We start from the raw sequence: 20,510 nt of genomic DNA on the forward strand, positions 1-20,510 counted from the left end.
TCCTATTGACTGTAACCTCTCATTCACTCATAACTCTTCCATAAGTAAAGGGGGATGTGTTCAGTCCCAAGCATCTTTATCAATACTCTATCTACCCCCCGCCATGGGGTTAAGGGGGAGGATGTCAAAAATTTACCCATAAAAAAGTACATAGACCTGCTCACAAATAGCTACAAGAAAGCCAAAAACATTAGTGCTAATAAAATAAAAATGAACAATGCCAAACCAATATGATATTCAATAAGCCCACTTTGTTGAGAGATTCTAACAACTGATTATAGAGTTGATCATAGTTAAGTTTCTTGTTTCTTAAGCTTACTCTCAAGTAAGAAGTTGGGTTCCAAGATTCAAGTATTCATTCAAGGAATTCAATTTAGGGTTATTCATCCTAGGTATGTGGGATTTCATCAATGGGTATTCCTTAACCCCTTGAGTCCTAAGAAAGCCCTATAAGTTTATGATTTCTCCAAACTTAGGGTTTCTAGGATTTTCATGGGTTCTTGATGAAATTCAGTTCTTCTTCATGACTATACTTCAATCACATGATTTTAATTACAACTCCATATTTTTAATGGTATTTTTATGAACCTATAGCATACAAGTATTTTTGTGATTTAGAGTTATGCTATTTAAGATGCATGTCTCAGACTGTCAGATTTTCATGATTTATGATGCTTTCAGATAAAGTATCTCTCAATATATTATCAGGTATCATGATTTATGAGCTAATTAGTGTATCGGTTATCAATATAAGTCAATATTATCAAATTATTACTGTCTTCATTTATTTCATATTTTCATGGGAGTTATACTTAGCACTGAGAAAATTTAGGGATGGAGGACTTTGATTAGCATCCGTGAACCTTTTGTAACAATCTCTAAGTTCCATAACTGTAGGTCTAATCCTTATAGACATATCTTAGTAGATCCACATTAGCTCAGCTTTAGCCTATCTACCTTGGCATGTATATTGGGCCCTTTAGATGGAGATTAAACTTCAAACTCCATGTAGTAGCTCATATGGTTATATGTTAGTTTTAGTATATCCCACAATTAGACTTTTTTGTTATTGCATGATAAGTATTTTTATAGTTCAGTACAACTTATTCAGTACTCATGTTATTTACTAGGTCATTGTATCGATTATGTCTTTATGGCTCAATATGTTACATTATCATGATTATTATGCATATCCTCCATACTCAATACATTCAAAGTACTAATCCCATACTTTTCACTATATTATTTTATTAAATAGTTCCTAACATTTAGAATTCAGGCTGTAGTTAGCGCTATCTCGATGAGGTTAGTAGTATATGTGGGTGAGTTGTCATCTTTCGAGGATGATCTTATAATTTCTGTAAGTACTTTTCTTTCATTTCATAGAGTTGGAGTTAGCTAGAGGTTTGTCCTATAAACTCATCTTAATAGAGGCTTATCAGAAAAACAGTTTAGATTCAACTTATGAGATTCAGATGTTGTCTAATTATTTTAATAGACTATTTTCATACTTTATTTCCACATGCAATATATTCAATATTTTTATGTTGATTCTTAGTGCCATACCAGACCATGAGGTTAGCTTTGAGTCACTTGCAGCTCTAAGCATGATGTTACAACTAGGGGGTAGTCTCTAGTCATAACGAAGTTGGTATCAGAGCATCAAGTTCAAGTGTAGGGTATCAAAAAGACATATTTAGTAGAGTCTTATTCATGGATTTTAATAGCACCACATATATGAATAGTTTTAAGAAATATTTCACTTCTTTCATACTCTTATTTATGCGATAGAGTGCAACTCTATATAATCTCCTTCTAACTCATTGTCTGCATATTGTCATTATCATGTCTCCAAGAAGAGACTATGTCAGAAAGACTAGAAATAAAGTGCAACAAGTACCACCATCTCCAGCAGAACCTTTGGCTGAAAAACTCTCTCGTGTTGAGTTTAGGACTACTTTTTAGATATTAACCCAATATATGGATGCTCAGGACAACTGAGAGGTTGTGGCTCCAGTTAATCCAAATGCTAATATAACACTTGCAATAGTCTGGGACTTTACTCTGATGAACCCTCTAGAGTTATATGGTTTGAAGATAGATGAGGATCCATAAGGCTTTATTGAGGGTATCAAGAAAATTACTAAGATTATGGGTGTCACTCTAATTGAGAGTGTGTCGACTTAGATACTTATCAGATGAAGGTGGTAACTCAGATATGGTACAAGCAATGAAAGGCTGATAGGGATGAGGATGCATGCCCAATTAATTGGGACAGGTTCAAGGCTACTTTTCTAGACAGGTTCTTTCCACTAGATTTGAGTAAAGACAAGGTACAATAGTCATTAACTTTAAGCAAGGAAACATGTATGTGATGGTGTACTCATTTAAGTTCACTCAACTCTCAAAGTATGCTCTGACTATGGTGTTTGACTCTAGGGCCCACATGAGTAATTTTGTCTCTAGTTTTTCTGAGACTGTGGTGAGGGAGCATAAAATTGTAATGTTGATCAAGAAGATGGATCTCCAGCTTGATGAATCATTCTCAATAAATTGAGGAAGAAAGGGTTAAGGAGAGTGCTAGGGAAAATAAGACGGCTGAAACATATAATATGGACTACTCTAAACAAAAATCTAGAGGTGGTAGTCATTACTAGATCTATAAAAAATATTCAGGTTCGGCCCCATCTTCTGCTAGTTCTCTAGTGTCTATGTTTAACAAGGATGGGGACCAGGGTCTAGTTCTCAAGGTAGTTTCACTAGTGGTTACAAATATTTGGTCTGTCAGAACTGCAAGAAGAATCATCTTAGAGAGTGTATGACTGGTGGTGGTGGTTACTTTGGATATGGCAAGAAAGGACACAGGTTGAGGGATTTCTCATCAAAAATCATGAACTTTAGGTAAGGCAGGGATGTTAGTCAGCAGACTAAGCCAAACACTTTGGTAACTTCAGCAGTTCGCCCGACTCAGTAGGGTACCTCATCTGGTACTGGTAGCGGATAATGCCAAAATAGATTTTATGCTCTTCAGACTCAACATGATCAGGAGGAATCCCTTGATATAATCACTAGTCTATTTCAAGTCTTTTATTTTAATGTTTATACATTGTTAGATCCACGATCTACACTTTCCTTAGTGATTCCTTTTATTGCAGTAAATTTTGATGTCAGTTTCATAATCTTGTAAAACCTTTGCTAGTCTCTAATCCTATTGGTGAGTCAGATTTAGCTAAGCGAGTATATATAAATTACCCAATTTTACTCTTTCAAAAATCACCTCAGTCGATCTAGTAGAGTTACACATGTTTTATTTTAATATCATTCTTGGAATGTATTGGCTATACTCATGTTATACCTCAGTCGACAATAGAACCAGAGTCGTAAAATTTTAGTTTCCAAATGAACCAGTCATAAAATGAAAGGTTTGTACATGAGTGCTTGTATGTTGGTTATTTTCTTACCTTAAGGAAAGAAAGATAATTTCCAAGGGTTGTATCTGCCATCTAGTCTAAGTTAAGGATTACAGTTCTGAAACACCAACCCTTCAGTCAGTTCCAGTCGTTAATGAATTTCTAGACCTTCCCAGATACCCAGCCTATCTCTATTCCTCCTTACAAAATACATCCAGCTGAGCTTCAAGAGTTGAAAGATCAGTTAAAAGATCTTTTAGATAAAGCTATCATCAGACCGGACATCTCTCTATGCGGGTGCTCTAGTCTCTTCATGTGTAAGAAAGATGGTTCTCTCTGTAAATTCATTTGAACAAGGTCATAATAAAGAATAAGTATTCCATCTCCAGGATTGATGACTTGTTCAACCAACTTTAGGGTGCTAGCTTCTTCTCTAAGATAGACCTCAAATCAGGCTACCATCAACTAAAAGTAAGAGAATGTCACATTCCAAAGACCGGTAGAGTTATTATGAATTTATGGTTGTCTTTTGGAATAAAAAATTCTCATGTGGCTTTTATGGATTTGATGAACAGGAATTTCAAATAGTATTTGGATATGTTCATCATTATTTTCATAAATGATATTTTAGTCTATTCTTAGAGCGAGGATGAGCATATAGGGCATTTGGAAATTGTCGTGCAGATTCTTAAGGATCGTCAGCTGTTTGAAAAGTTTAGCAAGTGTGAATTATGTTTGAGGTTAGTAGCCTTATTTGGCCATATAGTTTCTGGAGACAGTGTTCAAGGTGGTCCTCAAAAGATTGAAGTAGTTAAGAGTTGTCCTAGACCCCGTTCCCCTTTAGGTATCCGGAGATTCTTAGGTTTAGCCGGTTATTATAGGAGTTTCATTGAAGGATTCTCCTCTATTTCATCTCCTTTCTCTATATTTACTCAAAAGAAATTCACGTTTCAGTAGTCCGAAGCTTATGAGAAGAGTTTTCAAGAGTTGAAGAATCAACTTATAACGACTCCAGTTTTGAATCTACTAGAGGATTTAGATAGTTTTTTGGTGTACTATGATGCTTCCATAATTAGCCTAGGAAATGTGTTAATGCAACATGGAAAGGTCATGATATATGCTTTTAGGCAATAAAATATTAATGAGAAAACTACCCGACTCACGATCTTGAGTTGGCAACAGTGGTGTTTACCTTTAAGATTTGGAGACTCTATTTTTATAGTGTGAATGTGGATGTGTTTACTGATCATAAGATCCTACAATATGTTTTTAATTAGAAAAACTTGAATCTTCAACAGAGGAGATGTCTTGAGCTATGGAAGGATTATGAGATGAGTGTCGTATACATTTGGGGTAAAGCCAATGTAGTGGCATATGCTCACAACATGTTGTCCATGAACAGTGTTGCTCACATTGAGGACGAGAAGAAAGAGTTAGTTTGAGATATTCATAGACTTGCTCGATTGAGATTTTGTCTTGTGGATTCATAAAATGGTGGGATTATTGTTCAGAGTGGTCCAAAATATTCTTTTGTAATGGATGTTAAGGCAAAGTAGAATGATGATCCAAATTCGGTTGAATTGAGGAAATCTGTTCTCGAAAATACTGTTGAGGCTTTCTCCCAAGGGGGATATGGTGTACTTCATTACCCGGATCATCTATGTGTTCCAAATGTTGATGACTTTAGGCAACAAATATTATCAGAAGCTCATACTTCTCAATATTTTATTCACCCGAGAGACACTAAGATGTACCGTAATTTGTAGGAACTTTACTGGTGGAATAGGATGAAGAAGGATATTGTAGAATTTGTGGCTACGTGTCCAAATTGCCAACAAGTTAAGGTGAACATCAAAAACTAAAAGGTATGACTCAGGATATCAGTATTCCTACTTGAAAGTGGGAAGATTTGAATATAGACTTCATCACTGATTCACCTCGCATATGATAATGCTCAACTACACTCTCAGATTACAAATATAGATGGTCGTATGCAAAATAATACCCAACTTATGAAGTCAGGATTGAATTCCACAAGGAACAATGTAGTGGTGATCAAAGAGGTTAAGAATTACAAGCCATTATTTTGAATCCAATAATTGGTACAAGTATTTTTTGGCGGGCTTTCAATAAGGAATAAACACTAAAACTAAGATAATAAAAATAAAGAACAAATTGATCAAAGACCCTTTGACCTGAGGATAACAAATAGATTTGGGAGTGAGAATACAATCCATGCTCATAACATCCATCATAATTAGCCAAACATCATCAAGATAATCATGGGTGAATCAACTTTGCATTATAATCTTAAGGATCCACTTGTCTCTGTCGGTCATAACCAAGTATATCTTGACTAATTGTAACATCCCTCAAAAATGCTCATAAGTGCCTTGAGAATGCCTTAGGATTAAGGCGCTCATGTTATGCATTATCCTTAATCTTTTTGAAAAATTCGAATTCAGAATATCGATCAGAGGGTCAAAACCTACAGGAAAATAGTTTCGGTGGATTTTTAGGACCCGTAGATCGAAAGATAGATTTCTCAAAAAACTGCACAACATAAAAAAGTCCGCGACAAGTCCGCATCGCGGACCTGGCAAGGATTTTCTGGCCGAGTTGAATTTTTAGTAAGGGCATTTTAGACTTTTCTCAAATTGTTAGCTAACCTAGACATTTTTAGGACCTAATTCAACTCTATAAATTAACTTAAACCCCTAATTTTATTCATTCTTCGACAATTCACCTACTCAAATATTTCTCTCTCTAGAAAAGTCTTCAAGGACTTCATTGAAGACTTCAAGTAAATTCACTCAAGCTATCCATCAAAACTCCCAAGTTCTTCCAAATTAATTGGTGTTCTCACTTAAGGTATGTGGGTATTGATTCATGGATTCTTTCATCCATGAAGCCCAATTAATTTCTCAAGGTTTTCTATCAAATTAAAGTATTGTATTTTATGATCTCTATTGTATAAATTTTAATTCAAAGTATGATCATGAGTCTAATTTGATATAAATTGATGGTTATTGCATATAATTGAAGAGTTTTTTCATGAATTCTCCTATTTTGATTTCTAGGGTTCATGATGAAAATTATGAGTATTTTCAATTATACTTCCTAATGATATTATCTATATGAATTATGTATGGACTGATATAAAGTTTATGATCATGCATTTTTTCAAGTTAATGACATGATTTTTAAATCAATTGATCATGCATTCATGTCTTATCCTAATTTCAAGTATAAGCTATGGTGACGAATTTTCAAAGCATGAATTATGATTATGTATGTTAATAATGATATGTTTTTGTATGTATGATTTGTAATGTAGAAGGACAATGCCTGCATTGCACATATGTTATAAAAATGAGCTACTCTATTATTTCAAACCTATGATCATGACTATGATATATGTCATTATGATTTCTATGTTGTGTATGTATTACATGGGATTTGACTTAGCACTGAATGTAGACTTGAGGTGGGGACTCAAAATATGGGGTCATTATATAAAGTCTCTTATCGCATAACTACGTGTCACCGTAGGTACAAAGGGATTAGAGGCGAATACCCAAATCTCTAAGAGGTGAGTACCCAAAATATCAAGGCTTGGAGGTGAGTACCCGAGTTTAAGAACTAGGGGTGAGTACCTAGTTCACATAATGCTTAGTGGATCCACTTAGGCATGTAGGTGTCTACATTGGCAAGTAGTCTCCCCTTTTCCTCCAATGTAGGGGTGACATTGGAATTCCATGGTATAACTCTCATGGTCTTATTGTCGATTATGGTTCCTATCCCACATATGTATGATCTTTTTATGTTTTAAATGACTAATCCTATCTTTTACTTTATATGATACTCTTATGATTTATTATGCATTGATCCTTCTTAAAGACTACTTATGATTTTTACTACTTCTCCTATCATGCTAGTTAAAATGGTCATTTGTACAAACATGGTTTTCTATGCATTGCATTGCCTACATACTTAGTACTTCCAATGTACTAATGCATACTTTTTGCCTACATTGTCTCATAATGTAGGGGTTGAGGTTGAAGATCATATTCCTCTACGTTGCTACTTAAGCCTTCCTATCGGCGGTGTTTATGGTGAGTCCTCATCTATCGGGGACTAGTCATTGAGTTGGTTATTATTTCAAAGACTTTTGTTATATTTCATATTGAGGGTGAGATAGGGACATGTCTTAGCCCCCACCAATATTCGTGAGTAGAGGCATCTAGTTGGACAAATATTTCGAGTCTATGTTGTTATGTGACATTCCTCAATTTCTATTCATGGTTTAGACTCTATTATGATGTTTCTGCTTTTTACTTTACCTTATGTATGCTTATGATATGCATAAGAGGCTTGGTTGGAGCCCTTTGGGGTTTCAATCAATGTGTTACGACTTGTCCCTAGGTCGGGTCGTGACACTAATTTTCTCAAACTTAGCAAGTATAGAAAAATAAACAACCAATAAAGCAGCACTAGGATTTCTCTCTCTAGCTCAAATCCATAAGATGAGGGTTAGACCCAGATCTAGATATTCCAACCTCTTTTCCATTACCCAACTATCAAATCGCTCTAATCAATCTTTCCTATAGTTAATCATCTTTCTCAAGAAAGATCAAGATAAACAAGCATGTTCTTGGATTGATCACTCCTTTGGAAATCAATTAAAGAATGAGAATAATGAGAGAATCAAAGACCCATATTATAAACTAGCTAATATTCAATTAATTATAAAAGCAGAAAGAAAGAATCAAAATCCAATTTTTTTTTATCTCTAACACAATATCAAAATCTGAAAATCAAACACTACAACTATGAATATTCAAGCAAAATCAAGAGTTGAAACAAGATATTAAGATTTACACATTTAAGCTCACAATCTTCACTCTTCAAGTTCAGTGGTAGCTCTGTCCTCCCAACTTTAGGTATAGATGTCAATGCTCTATCAATTATAGGTGATTGATATCTTTTCCAAAGATTCGGATGCCTTTTTATTCGTATTGGGGTTTCCAAAAGAGTGAAAAGACATTATTGTTGCCCGTTAGGCACATATGCGGTTACTAGGTCAGATGTGTGACCATCGTCGTTGCACCTCAAACTTCGCAGGAGTGCAGTTTCCTTGAATTTTAATTCTCGCAAAAGAGGCAAATTATCCATATAAGCGGATTCAGAGGTGCAACTTCTATTTTACTGGGACAAAACCTATGGAATAGTACTTTTTCGTAGGTGTGTCTCTCCTTTTGTTGGTGTGGATTCACAGGTGTGGGTCCTTTTACATAAGTGCGAAGGGACTAATAGTTCACTTCTCTTTTAGCTCCTTTTTGGTTTCTTTCAACGTTAATTCTTCCTTTTTAGCTCTTCACCTGAAATATGCATAATTGAAACAAAAGAAGTCTTTTTTGAAAATTAGAAGGTACAAATTCACAAGAAACAAAACTACAAATAATTTGTAAATGCTACACTTATCACCACCCCCAACTTAATCCTTTGCTTGCCCTCTATCAAATCATAATCAAAGCACATGGAGACCATCTCTCTAGCACATAACTCACTAATACAATTTTGCTTTCACATATAACAATCAAGCACAAGGAACATCACATCGGTTGGTACTAACAATTAGCCCATTCATGCAATAATTCTTTTCTAACGCCCCCCTCTTTCTTTTAAAACTCATTTTTAAGAATGCACTATATTAGAACTAGAATAATCAAGTAACAACAACTCATTCCCAAGAAATGACTCACACTCACTAGTTTATTTTCATGCACCTTTTTCTCAATTTCGAAGTTTCAACATCACTGCTATCATAATTCACATGGACTCACAAGATAGAACGTCCCAAAATCACTCACATGATAATTACAAAATGGGGGACAAATACACAAATACTCATACTCATAAAGAACTTCTCATGCTTACAAGTACCAAACCATATGCTTGCCCTTATATTCAATCAATATTAACTCAAAAACAATTAACGAGAATCATAAAGGGATTTAATCAAGATTGTAATGTAGGCTTAGGGAAGGTTAGGATAGAATTTGGATGTGAGTGACTACACCCTCCTTGAAATCTGCAAACACATTTTTCACTTTCCTTGTTGCCATATTTCTATATTTTCAAATCACAGGCTTCTTATTATAATACACTATATGCCCCCCGCACACCTTTACATTCTTGGAGGAATTCTATTTCCTTTTATTTTTCACGATTCTTTCAATTTCTTTCTTTTTAACTTCATTCTTTAGTACATAATCCACCTTTCTTTGACTTATTCTTTTATTGCTCAGTTCAAGCCACTTCTTGTTTAGCATTTCCTATTCAGAATTCTTATCACACCCAACTTAGGCATTTAGCGTCAGTTTTCAATTTATTTTAGAGTTTAAAGAGGGAAAAGTTCAAGAGAGGATTCATTTTTTTTAAAAAAGGATAAGACTTGTAATTTGGTTGTCAAAAAAATGGTATGAGGCTCAAAAGGGGACAACTAGAAATATATTGTCATGACCCATGCCTTGGGCATAGATATGACACGGAGAGTGAGACACCCAAAGGTACCTCACCCAACCCTCTTAGCATTCATTAAGCATGCCATTGGTAATGATAAACAAATCTAGCGGAAATATAAGGGATATAGAGAGGGAATAGGGGGCTTCACATTAATAAGAGTCAAAGACAACATAACATCCTTTACTATGTCAAATAATACCTTCTAAATTAAGACTTGGCAAAGGTTAAGACATGTCCCTAACTCACCCTCAAGATTAAGTAAAAAATACCAAACTTAATTTAAATGTCTAAATATGACATAAGTTAGATAAGATAGGAGTGCAATTCCCGAAACATGGGAACTCAGCAAAGTGGTAGCCTTCAAGGCTCAACATAGCCATAGGGAGGAGAGTGTGGAGTAACGTCGGTCTCTACATGGTGATATCATGTAGGCAAAAGTATGTGTTAGTACTTTGAATGTACTAAGTATATGACTATGCTACACAATGAAGAACATAAGAGAGAGACATGTATGGGCAATATGCATAAGTGAATGCATGCATGAGAATCATCATGTGAATCCTTAAAACCTTTATTTTGTGGGAAAGCGACCATAACCGATATTTAAGATCATATGAGATATTACATGGAATCCAACATATCTTCCTACATTGGCACGGGGAGACTATTTTCCAGGTAGAACTCTGATCAACTTTAAACATTCTTTAACTTTAACTTTAATGCCTAATCGTGGATCCACTAGTCTAAAATAGCCAACAAGGGCCCCCTACAGTGGCACATAGTTAATGCAACATTAGACTTTACTTAAGGACCCCTTTGGTCGAGCCTCCATCAACATGCTACATTCGGTGCTATATCAAGTCCAATGGAATAACATTTAAATATTAAAATAGCATAAGCATTATATAACTTTAACATTAAAACATTAATCGGTGGAATAGCTCATTAAAATCTTTTATTTGATTCAATGCAAGAATTTTCCTTTCACATTGAAACCTTTGGCTAAGAAGCCCTTCAGCAATCATCATTTCATAAACTCCCATTCATAAGCATTTACTTGATAACATTCATTGGAGTCAAACTTCATTTCAACTTTACTTCATCATAAAAAAACTAGGTAGGTTCATTTCATAAAGACCTTCAAATACATTTAAAGAATACTTGTATGCAAGAGAGTGATGTAAACGTATAAAATCAAACATCTTTAAAACAACCCACCATATGCACTTTTAAACTACATTTCAAACCTTCATATAAAAACCCTAGCAACCCATTCATTTCATGAATTGGAGAGTCAATATATATATAAATATAAATAAATAAATTTCAAATATATCATGAACTATGCATTTGGGATCCTTATGTAAAAGCCCATAATATTTCATCATTTAAAAATTAAAAAGCTAGTTTGAGAAAAAACTTTGGGCTCCATGGATGAAAACCCACATACCTTGAGGAGTCGACTCTTTAATGAAAAACTTGAAAAGAAATGGAGGCTTGATCTTCTTGGAGTGAAACCCTAGAATATTTCTTGGAGATGGAGGAAGAAAGCTCGAGAGGAACCCGAGAGGTTAGGATTTGGGTCTTAGAATTTTGAGTGAAAGTAAATCAATGTAGGAAGACTTTGGGGTCTTTTAGACAGGTGGATTTTTCCTTTAAAACGACTTCACTTTGAGTTAAAATGCAGGAAAAGACTAAAATACCTCTTTAAAGATATGGCTAAAACTAGCTTCACGGGGGACCTTCACGGTTCGTGATGCCCACCACGGACTATGATGGGGTCCCATGATAAAAGACTCAAAAAAATATTTAGGAAAGTGTTGCAGAGAAGTCTCTGAACCTTCTTCATGGACGGCCATTACGGACCGTATTGAGATTCAAGGAAGAACTTCACGGGTTGTGGTGCTCACCAGTGGTCCCAAGGCGTGAACTGGTTGAAAAAGTGGCCTTCACATAGATCCACTACAGACCGTGTTGCGTTTCATGGAAGTCCACTATGGTCTGTAGTCCTCACATGTCTGAGCAGCTTCACTAAAATGGACATACCGTTTACTATGAACTCCAAATGAGGAAAACTCGATGGAGTTGGAAAAAGGATTTAGAGACCTTTGATTTGGTAGGTGATGGGACACCTGAGTCTATATTCAAGGAGATATGATATCTTAAAGTTGACCTATTTAGAATCTTACATCGAAATTCAATCGGTAAGGAAGCTTTCAAATTAACTTTGTGCTTACACTAAAGAATTAACCTGAAATCCCATATGACAGATTGAAGCGACCTTGGATGGACCATCTTCACGGTCTGTGAAAAGTTCCACGGTTCATGGTGGTTGTCTGTGTCCCTTGCCTTGGGGTATTTCCTGAGGGTTGTGGGGAGGGTTCACCATAGAGGTCTTCATGGTCCATGGTGCTCACCACGGTCTATGGTCCTTTGTGTTGGTCTTCTCCCAGTAAGTTTGAACATATGAATCTCTACCACAGCCCGTGATGTCTTCCATTAACAACCACTTATGCCTGTTTCTGCAACTTTCTGAGATTTCCACCTTTGATCCTTGGTTTAGGACTTTCCATGTTTTTGGGGTCTTATAATATCTCCTCCTTGAGAATATTCATCCTCGAATAAGAACCGTTATCATAGAAAGAACACGGTACAAGGACTAGCAACCCAACATGAATACAATAACACTTGAAATTCATCAACCATGAGATCTTTAAACTTAAACATAAAACATAACTTTAAAATTCAACTTCATGAACATACATGCACATGAGGACTTAGGAAAACTGAAACATAAGAGTCTCAAACATTTAAACATGAATGACTTATTACCTTCAGCTTGAGTAGAATGAAATAGATGAGGATAACATTTCATCGTATCCGCTTCCCTTCCTATTTAGCACTTTCAACTTGTTGATTCCTCCAAAGGATTTTAACAGAGGCAACTTCTTTGTTCGTCAACCTTTTGACTTGCCGGTCTAAATTTTCAATCAGGACTTCTTCATAGGTCAAATTCTCCTCAACATTCACTAACTCCAAAGGCACAATGGAGTTAGGGTATCCCACACATTTTCTCTACATTGACACATCGAACACCGGGTGAATCATGGTCATTTTCGAAGGCAATTCCAACTCATACGCAATTTTGACAACCCAATTTAGGATTTTATAAATCCCTACATACCTAGGGCTCAATTTCTCTTTCTTACTAAACTGAACCACACCATTCATGAGTGAAACCTTCAAATATACCTAATCATCTATATTAAATTCAAGATCCTTTCTTCTAGTGTCGTAATAAGACTTTTGATGACTTTGAGCCATCTTCAACCTTTCTCTAATGATCTTCACCTTCTCCAAAGCATCAAGTACCAAATCGAGACCTAACAAGGTCATCTCACCTACTTCAAACCAACCAACCATGGATCTACATAGCCTCCCATACAAAGCCTCAAACAGCGCCATCTCAATACTCAAGTGGTAACTATTATTGTAAGCAAATTCAATGAGTGGTAGGTAATCATCCCAACTCTCTTTGAACTCCAACACATAAGCTCTTACCATATCCTATATGGTTTGAATTGTCCTTTCAGCTTTCCCATCAGTTTGAGGATGGAATGTGGTGCTTAACTTTACTTTAGTACTGAGATCCTTTTGAAATGATCTCCAAAAGTGAGAAGTTAATTCAGTACCACGATTTGAAATGATTGAAAATGGTACACCATACAATCTCACCAACTCCCGAATATGCAACTCAATAGAATCTTCGGCCCTATAGGAAGTCTTAACCGGTAGGAAGTGAGCAGACTGAATCATTCTATCAACAATCACCCAAATAGAATCATGTCGCTTTTGAGTGTGAGGCAAACCCATTCCAAAATCCATATTCACATCTTTCCATTTCCAAGTAGGGATTTCAATATCTTGGGCTAGACCACCCAGCCTTTGATGTTCGGCATTCAATTATTGATAATTTAGACATTTGGACACAAACCTTGCTATATCCTTCTTCATGCCACCCCACCAGTACAACTCTTTTAAGTCTCGATATATTTTTGTCAAATCGGGATGAATGGAGTATGCAGAATTATGTGCCTCCATCAAGATCAAATTCCTTAGGGCATCTACATTCGGAACATGTAACTGACCTTAATAATATAATACCCCATCTCCCCCTTATGAAAAGACCTCTACCTTTTTTTCGTTGACCAACTTCTTTAACTCGACAAGTGTTGGGTCAAGGTCTTATTTTGATTTGACATCCACCACCAAGGAGGATTTGGACCCATTTTGGACAACCATAACACCATTATCGGTACCGCACAACTTCACCCCTAATCTAGCCAACCGTTTAACATCTTTCACCAAATCCCTCTTTCCATTATTAAAATACATCACACTCCCCATAGACACTTTAATAAGTGCATCCAAAACCACATTGGCTTTACCCAAATGATAATGCACACTTATGTCATAGTTCTTGAGGAGCTATAGCCACATTCTTTGTCTTAGATTGAGGTCCTTTTGAGTGAAAACCTATTGAAGGCTTTTATGATTAGTATACACATCTATATGTACCCCATAGAGGTAGTTCCGTCAAATTTTCAAAGAAAAAACCATGAACGCCAAATCAAATCATAGGTAGGGTGGTTACGCTCATGCACTTTTAATTTCCTAGAAGCATAGTTTGTGACCTTTCCATTTTGCATTAAGACACAACCTAAACTAATATTTGAAGTATCAAAATAAACCACAAACCCTTTTAATCCTTATGGTAGAGTCAAAACATGAGCGGAGGTAAGTCAATCTTGCAAAGTTTGGAAACTCCTTTCACATTCATCCGTCTATATACATTTCGCCTTCTTTTGAGTCAACTTTGTCATAGGATACGAGATGGAAGAAACTCCTTTGATGAATCTTCTATAGTAACCGGCTAGACCCAAGAAGCTCCTAATGTCCGAAGGAGACAATGGTCTAGGCCAATTCTTGCTTACCTCCATTTTCTTAGGATCCATATTGATCCCCTCGTTGGATACTATGTGACCGAGAAAGGACACCTCCTTTAACAAAAACTCACACTTGCTAAATTCTACAAATAATTGCCTATTCCTCAATATTTAGAGCACAACCCTCCAATGATCCTTATGTTCTTCCTCACTCTGACAGTAGATCAAAATATCATCAATAAATACCACAACAAAAGTATCAAGGTAGGGTTTGAACACCTTATTCATTAGGTCTATGAACACTACTGGCGCATTCATCAACCCAAACTCATTACCACAAACTCAAAGTGACCATACCTTATTCGGAATGCCATCTTGGGAATGTCACACTTTCTCACCCTTAGTTCATGATAACCGTACCAAAGGTCGATCTTGGAGAAGTGGCTTTCCCATTGCAATTGATCAAACAATCGTCTATCCTAGAAAGTGGATAGTTATTCTTAATAGTTACCTTATTCAATTTCTTGTAGTCTATGCACATTCAAAATGATCCATCCTTTTTTCTTACAAATAGAATGGGGGCACCCCATGACGAAATACTGGGCCTTATGAACCCTTTTTCTAACAAATCCTTTAATTGTTCCTTCAACTCTTTCAATTCTATCGGAGCCATTCAGTAAAGAGGGATAGAGATAGGTTGGGTATTAGAGAGAAGATCAAAACTAAAATCAACATCTCTTTCGAGAGGAACATCGGGAAGGTCATCAAAAAATATATAAGTAAACTCATTGACTACAGAGACTGACTTAACAGGAGGACTTTCGGAGTCGACATCCCTAACTCTTACTATTTGGTAAATACAATCCTTAGCAATCAATATTTGAGCCTTGAGACAAGAAATGAATCTACCCTTCTCCACTGAATTACAACCCTCCCATTCAAGAATAGACTCATTTGGGAATAAAAATTTGACTCAATGAGTCCTACAATCTATGGAAGCATAAGATGCATGTAACCACTCCATCCCAAGGATGACATCGAACTCTGCCATGTCAAGCTCTATAATATCACAAGGAACAACTCTATGCAAGATGGACATGGGACAACCCCTATAGACCTTTCTAGCCACAACCGACTCACCCACTGGGTAGACACCAAATAAGGCTCCACTAATATTTCGGGCAATATATCAAACCTATTAGCTAAGAATGGAGTAACAAATGAAAGGTTTTCACCTGGATCCATCAATGCATACACATCAAAAGTAAAGACCTTCAACATACTAGTAATAACATTTGGGGATTTTTCAACCTCTTGCCTTCCATTTAAAGCATAGAAACGGTTGGTGCATTGGCCATCTCCTTGAGATTTTTGGCCATGAGAAACAAGACTTGAGGCCTATTACCACCACCACTTCTATAATCCTTAGCATGGTTACTCGGTTTGCCGCATTTGAAGCATGCGTTTGAGCCCATCAAACACTCTCCTTTGTGATTTCTCCCACACTTCTTACATTGGGAAAAAGCTTGGATGCCAACATTCTCTCTTGGGATCATTTGGTTGGGACCTTTGTCCTTGATGAATATAGGAGGAGAAGTATTGGTGGAACCTTTTCCTATAAACTGTTGCCCACCTTGACCTTTGCCATTGCTACCATAACTAGACCTTTGAGGGTTGGACCCTCTACCATCTACTCAAGCTTTTTTGAACCCTCTAGACCTCTCCCTCAACTTTTTGTCTTTGATTTATTCGGCATAAGTCATTAACTTGGAGATGTCTATCTCCTTGACTAGAATGGCCATTTTGCATTCCTTAGAAACCAAGCTTGAGACACTGAAAATAAATTTACTTATCCTTGCCCGGGGGTTGGAAACTATAAAGGAAGCATACTTTGATAGTTTTGTGAACTTGAGGGCATACTCTCTCACACTCATACTCCCTTGAAGGAGGTTTATGAACTCTTGGATTTTGGCCTCCCTAAGCTCCATCGGGAAGAAACAGTCTAGGATGGCACTTTTGAACTCTTCCATTCTATCGTCCCTTTTCTTCACTCCTCTTAAAAATCCATTGCTCATACCACACTCGAGCCATACCTTTTAGTTGGTAAGTCACTAGTTTGACCTTTTCATTTGGTGGTACACCCATGATAGCCACAATCCGGTACACCTCATCAATAAACTCCATAGGGTCCTCATCTAGCTTATAACCATCAAACTCGGGCAGGTTCATTCTTTGAAAATCCCAAAGCCGAGAGGCCATACTTTGCACTTGAGGAGGAGAGACACCTTGATGCATTTGGTGGGCTACAACTTGAGCCAATAATGCAACGATGATGTAGAACTCAGCATGAGTTACCCCTTATTCATGATGTGGGATATTCGGAACCAGAGGTGCTTGATCCTCATCGTCAACCCTTTATTTTGGAGGTGCTCTTCCATAAGGCATTATCAAAAGAAACAAAAGCGGTTGTTAGTTAGAGGAAAACTTATGACACTCTAGGGCACGAGATGAATTAAAAGAAGTGAAGGCCTTCCTAAACATCCCATAGTCGTTTATTCATAGTTGTGGCGCATTTCACAACCATGAACAAGACCATATTTGACGTGGTATGTTGGACTCTAAGGACCATTTCAAAACTGGCTTTCATACCAAGTTTGACACGACCCAAGCATGGCCTAGATATGACATGGCGAGTGAGACACCCAGAGGTACCTCACCCAAGCCTCTTAGCATTTATTAAGTATTTCATTGGTAATGATGAACAAATATAGAGGAAACATAAGGGATAAAGGACTAAGGAGCTTCACATTAATAAGAGTCAAAGACAAGATAACATCCTTTACTATGTCCAACAATACCTTCTACATTAAGATTTGGCGAGGGCTAAGACATTCCCTAGCTCACCCATCAGGATTAAGTGAAAAATACCAAATGTAATTTAATTGTCTAAATATAACATAAACTAGATAAGATAGGAATTTTATTCTCGGAACATGGGAACTCAATAAAGTGGTAGCCTTTAATGCTCAACTTAGCCATGGGGAGGAGAGTGTGGAACAATGCCGGTCCCTACATGGTTATATCATGTAGGAAAAAGTATGCTTTAGTACTTTAAATGTACTAAGTATATGAGTATGCAATACAATGAAAAACATAAGAGAGAGAGAGACAAGTATGGGCAATAGGCATACGTGAATGTATGCATGAGAAATCATCATGTGAATCCTTAAAAACCTTCATTTTATGGGGAAGCGACCATAACCGACATTTAAAACCATGTGAGATATTACATAAAATCCAACATATCCCCCTACTTTGGCATGGAGAGACTACTTACTAGGTAGAACTCTGATCAACTTTAAAAATTATTTAACTTTAATTTTAATGGCTAATCATGGATCCAATAGCCTAAACTAGCCGAAAAGGGCCCCTACAGTGGAACATAGTTAATGCAACATGAGACTTTACTTAAGAACCCCCTCAGTTGAGCCTCCATTTATATGTTATATTCTGTTAGGTCAAGTCCCACGAAATAACATTTATACATTAATATTGTTACACCCCACACTCTTGAGCTCGGAATGTCTTCTTAAGTTCCTTAGATATTATCATGTGAGCCGGAGAAGCTACGACACTATCAAATGACTCTAAGAAAGGAAGAATGTGATACCCCATAGTGGGAAGGTTGGAAATAGAGTCATAAGAATCTGGAAGGAATTGGAGGCCAAGTAATGAGTCATAGGACTCGATGTACCTACGTAAGCTACTAACTTAGAAGTCTTACATACTTGAGCTACTTGAGGACATACCAAGCTTACGTAACATGGATTACATAGGCTCTTAAAATAAGACGAGATTATGAACCAACGAGGAAGAAAAAAAAGACACATGGCATCCAATGAGAGAGTGAAACATGGCAGCACCTTAAGCAAGCAGGTGACCCACCTGCTTGGGGAGGTGGGCCCCACTGCCATGTGGCAGCCCCTCTTTCAATGCATGGATAAGGTGGCCCAATAGGGGTTGGACACATGTCCCCCTTAGGGGATGACATGTGTCACCTGTTGGGACCACATATATGTATATATACTATGACTGTAACTTCAGCTTATATCCAAAATCAGCAGCAACAAAGTCAAGAACAAACCCTAGTTTAAGAGAGAAAAAGAGGGCGGCCAAAGGGAGAAAATAAGGTAAGTCCCGATTTTGCTCTGTAAATTAATTATCTAGAGTATACCACGATGATATGGAGGTATTAGAAGTATAAAATCATGGCTTGGTGCAGCCAAAATGGACAGCAAACAGTCCACACAGTTTCAGCGCAACTAAAGGTTTCCGGGGCGCAATTTTGGCTAGTTTTGGCCAATTTAGGGAAAGGTAAGGTCTTTCCTTCTAATTTGAAGTTTATGGGGTTTTTATGTAGTATATTATAAACCTTTTATACTGATTTAAGTATAAATAAAGTCTTGGTAATGCTCGATGATAGAAACAATCGAAATTGAAGTCGTCGTAGTTAAATTGTAGTCGAAATGAGGCATTGTGTGTGTGGAGGCTGCTGCTGGTTATGTGGTGTGTGTTACAGTGCCTAAATGTGTCCTAAAGGATGTGGGGGAGCTTCTTTTTGTATCCACACGACTCCCCTTCTTCGTACGGTTAAAGGTTTCGCAAAATAGAAACTAGAAATCCTATTTTGGGATATCATAATTTCAAGCGAGTCGTTGGGAGGTTGTAATGTATAATTTTGCCATGTTTTATATATATATGATCTGATGGTTATTTTTTTGGTTAGCTATAGGTATTAGGGACGTGATTGGGAATTCGGATAGGGCATATTATAGGAGAGGTGCTGTCCAATTTCCATTAACGCCTTAACTAGTTAAAGAACTAGTCGAGAAGGCGAGCGAGGAAATGGGTTTTATGAATACCCATAAGTAATGTAAGAAGCTAAAATATATAAGGATGTTGATACTCCTATTTCTTTCATATTACCTAGGTTCATGGGACGACGAGGCGACCGGGATAAAGAATAACCCATAAGAGGTATGTAGAGCTACTCTTCTTTTCTTTTGGCATGTCTTAGGTATAGGTTATGAATGGTTTGTATATGAAAGGCGGAGATAATTCCACTCATGAAACTCCAAATGTAATTCATAAACTGTATTCACTTTGTGATGTTAAGACTTCTGTAATAGTTGAGTTATTGTCTTTCCAGGCTGTTAGATCATGAACAGTAGTATATGTAAAGTCTGTCTGTTCTTTCTTTTGAAATATCTTAAGTATAAATGTAATGGCATATGATATAAGGTGGAGGTAGTTCTATTTATAAGATCCGGGTATAACTTATGACTTGTATTCATTACTTGATATTAGAATGCTTAAGTAGTTGAACAACTACCCTCAAGTCTCCTATCTGATGAATGATAATTGAATGCATCAGCTCGTATTCCTAAGGTCTCTACGATGATAAACGTCTCTATCTCCATAAACTGTTTAAACTTGTCTTAATACACGTCTATGATTCCTGAAACTCCAGCTAATATTATCTCGAATGGTGTTTAGAAGGTATTTAAAATGACTATTATTCTGGTCTTTAGGTGACAGTTCACTTGACTGTTTCATTGAGTCTCAA

At 36.7% G+C, this 20,510-nt stretch overlaps 1 long non-coding RNA gene across 1 annotated transcript in view; it reads right to left on the bottom strand.

Moving 5' to 3' along the window:
- Positions 1-8,130: 8,130 nt before the first annotated feature.
- LOC129888139 (uncharacterized) overlaps positions 8,131-20,510 on the bottom strand; it is a 41,932-nt gene continuing 29,552 nt past the window's right edge. Inside the window, exon 4 of the long non-coding RNA XR_008766579.1 lies at positions 8,131-8,791. This is a non-coding gene — a long non-coding RNA (uncharacterized LOC129888139). The remainder of the gene's footprint in view (positions 8,792-20,510) is intronic.

The sequence above is a fragment of the Solanum dulcamara genome, chromosome 1 (genome assembly GCF_947179165.1).
Source record: "Solanum dulcamara chromosome 1, daSolDulc1.2, whole genome shotgun sequence".
Classification (NCBI taxonomy): Eukaryota; Viridiplantae; Streptophyta; class Magnoliopsida; order Solanales; family Solanaceae; genus Solanum; species Solanum dulcamara.